The following is a 3,922-nucleotide window of genomic DNA, read 5'->3' as shown; positions in this document are numbered from 1 at the left end:
GAAAGATTCCTATAGTAGTCCTGTTTTTATTGTACTGAAATAACCAAGGAATGCACTTTATTTGTAAAATAGAAATTTATTTTGGCTCATGATATTGGATGTTGAGATCTAAGTAATTCATCTGATGATAACTATCCTGCTGGCAGAAAAATGGAAGAATTTTGGATTATGTGGCAGAGACAGTGCATGTGTGACTCTCCCTGTTCTTATAAAGCCATTAAGATGCAACCAGAGGGGCTTTTCCTGTCATAAATCAATAGGATTCACTCTAAAAAAATCATAGGTGGATTAGGTTTCCATCTTCTCAGTACTATTAGCAAATAACTTTGAGGATTAAATTCTTTTATGAGTTCTGGAGAGAAATAAAGTTCAAAGCAAGCAAAGTTATAGACATACTTTTTTAAAGCTATTGTTGATAGTGTAATACAAACAGGTTAAAATCTAGGGCTCAGGAATTGTCTAAGTGGGTAAAATGCCTGCTGCACAAGCATGAAGATATGAGTTTCAATCTCTAGCACCCACATAAAAGCCAGACATGTTGGTAAACACTTGTAACCCCAGTGCTGGGAGAGGACAGCAAAGACAGGCAATTCCTGATGCCCACTGGATAGTCAGTTTAGAGGAAATGACAAACCTGCATTCAAGGAGAAAACCTGTCGCAAAAAAAAAAAAAAAAAAAAAATGAGGTAGTAGTGTGGTAGAGGATGAAACCTGAAATTCACCTTTGATTTTCACATGTGTGTACAGAAGCAAGTATATCTCACATGTGTGTACACACATATACTAACACAAATACTCTCTATCTCTCTCTCTCTCATACACACACACACACACACACACACACACACACACACATTGTAGAATACAAGCTAAAGTGAAAAATAATTTGTTCCTCAAGTATATGACTTAGTGGCCCACACTTGTAATGCCAGTATCCAGGAGACTGCTAAAAGGCATTAACAGTGTAACACAACTATGAAACATATGAACTACAAGGCCAACTCTCCAGGCAAAATATGAGGCCTGTTCTATAAGAGACAACCCAAGTCTGGTACTGTAAAGCATATCATAAACACAGAGCTGGTGAAATCATATGTCCTAGGAGCGGGAACTAATTTGATGTTGATTATTTAAGCTGACAGTGCCAAACTGCCATCTAAGTACTTTCAGCTTAAGCAGAGAAGACTTTCTTCATAGTGGTGGTGCAGAAACTCTTGGCTATTCATGGTGCTGAGAATAAGTGATAGTTGAGTTCTCAGCTCTAAACAAGACATGTGTATCACACTCTCTAAGTTCACAGTGAGTAACATCATGGAAGAAAGTGCAGAAAGAATGTAGGAGATAGAAGGTAAGGAGAAGGGACACAAAATGTCATTTTTTCCTGAGCATGGTATAGTCATTGTAATCACAAACTCAAAGCAGTTGTGGTTATCTGAACTGGCCTTATCAACAATCTATCATGCTTAGACTTGCAGCTCAGGGCCCCACTTCCCCCACTCCACTGCATATTTAATATTGGTTGCTGATAGATTCTTGGAGTTGTCTTTAGTTGTGTCCCTGTTAGTGAGCCCACTACATTCTAGTGTCTAGTTACAAACACATGGTCCTGGTTAAACTCAGTGGGTCACAAAAGGACATGAGTGTAACTGGTGAGGAGGAAGCATATTGATATGGGGTAGGAGAGAGATAAAAGAGGTTAGGGATAAAAATCAGAATACACTACATACATGCATGAAATTGTCAAAAAATATGTTTAATAAAATTTTTTCAAAAAGAGAAAAATAGTCATCTTAATTAGAACAGTCCCAAAGTTGCTTATCCATCAGTGGATTCTACTTCTACTTTATTGTGTTATAACTCTTTAACACAAATAACTTCTGTTAAAAGTGGCACATTTTAGGCTTTAAAAAAGCAGTTTTAGAGGGTAGGATTAACCTTCCAGTATCTAGATTGAAGTTCTTGTTTCAACATCAATGGGTGGTGTTGGACACCATTTAATTAATCTGTCACAAGAATTTTAACTTAATATAAAAATCCCACTTGTCACTACTGTGTCATGCATCCATTGTTAATTGGGTTGATACTTTCTTACTTATCAAAAACGTCATTTTAATTATGTGATTTTGCAGATTGAGAAACTTGGCTCTTTTAAACTCTAAGATTTTATGTTTCTATTTATTCATTTTATTCTTTTTTATCTAAATATATTACTTCTGCAAGATTAAAAGGACTATTACTATTTTTCTTTTTAAAAATTTACCTTTTAGGATGCCACTGAGATCGTACATATGAGGCCTGTCTCCGACAGCTGACTTGCACTATGTACTTACATAGCTTCTTATCTGCTGGCCACCCTTGGGGGAAATGCCTCTTCCAGCACCAAGACATCAAGAAGATCTTAGACAGCATGAGCATTGAGGTGGATGATGACTAGCTCAACATGGTCATTAGTGAACTGAATGGGAAAAGAAAATGAGACTTTTATTACCAAGGGTGTTGTCAAGCTTGCCAAGGTGCCTGCTGGTGGGGCTGTATCTGTTTCTGCTGCACCCTGGTTCTGCAGGTCCTGCATCTGGTTCTGCCCCAGCTGCAGCAGAGGAGAAGAGAGGGAGTTCAAGGAGTCAGATAATGACATGGGACTTGGCTTGTTAGATTAAATTCCAGCTCTCCTTCAAATAAAGCCTTTTTATTTGAATCTTGAAAACAAAAACAGAAAACAAAAATCTTCTTTTATTATAAATGAAGAAGATTTGAAAGGGAGAGCACTATTTCCTAGCTTTTATGGAAGTAAAAATTAAGAATTCTCCATACTTGAGGATTTATGTATTTTACTTAAGAAATTAATATTTACTTATAGTACTAGGTGTTGAATTCAGGGCCTTGCCCATGCTAGGAATATTCTCTACCACTGAGCTGCATTGCAGGTCTTCCTGTCTCACTCAGGCTAGCTTGAACTAGTTATATAAACCAGGATGACCTCAAACCCAATCATTCTGTCTCATCCTCCCAGCTCCTGTGGTAGTGTTTATGTAGACCATGCCTGGCTAGCTTTTATATTTTAAAGAAATATTTTGTTGGACACTGGGCCTCATGACACAGAGCACACATTTCAGAAATAAGAGGTTCATGTGACTCCTGGGTCCTTGGTAAAATAAGTTGGTGAGTTTCTTTTAATTAATGTTCCTAATGGTACCATGTGTCTCACTCTTAATTTCACATCATGTTTTCTTGGAAAAATACAATGCACCTGCTTTGGTAAGGGATCTTCCTACTCGTGACTGAGAAGGTAGGCTAGGAACATGGCGAGAGGTAGAAGAAGGGTTTTTCTCAAAGAAGGATATGAGCTGCAGCTCTCGGAGGGCTTCTAGCAGTAGATGTTTGTGCAAATTAAATGATCATCCCTTATTCCTCATGTTAAGTTGATGTATGCACTTGAAATACAACTTTAAATACATGATTAGAAGTCATCAGCTATCATTCTGTGTATTTAAAGTATAACCCTGCATTTATAGAAGAAAGAAAATTACAAAAATTATTCAAAATGCTTATATAAATACTAATATTAGCAAAAGGCATATACACCTTTTAGTTCTTTTCTACTTTAGCAGTTCATTCGTGCATAGGATTTTTTTTTAAACCAACTCTGCTCCCCATTCTCCTTCTACCCCCTCACCCCCTCACCACCATTCCCTCTCAACTTTATGTGAGAAGTTTAAAAAACCTTTAAAAAACATTCAAGAGTCTACTAAGTTTTGCCACTATGTTTGGGAGTGTAAGAGATTCTACTAAAGCAAGAGTATTCTCTCAGGGGCTCTATTGCTGAAGAAAACTGACCCTCCCTCTCACAACACTAGTAATTGTCAAAAGCTCCTCACCTGGGGGTGGAACTTCCTACCTTCTTTTCCCATCCAAGCTGGGATTT

At 37.5% G+C, this 3,922-nt stretch overlaps 1 pseudogene; it reads left to right on the top strand.

Annotated features, from left to right (window-relative positions):
* Positions 1-2,330: 2,330 nt before the first annotated feature.
* Positions 2,331-2,657, top strand: LOC114691385 (annotated as a pseudogene).
* The last annotated feature ends 1,265 nt before the right edge of the window (positions 2,658-3,922 follow it).

Source organism: Peromyscus leucopus, chromosome 8a (genome assembly GCF_004664715.2).
Source record: "Peromyscus leucopus breed LL Stock chromosome 8a, UCI_PerLeu_2.1, whole genome shotgun sequence".
Lineage (NCBI taxonomy): Eukaryota > Metazoa > Chordata > Mammalia > Rodentia > Cricetidae > Peromyscus > Peromyscus leucopus.
This window is presented reverse-complemented; position numbering and strand designations above follow the sequence as displayed.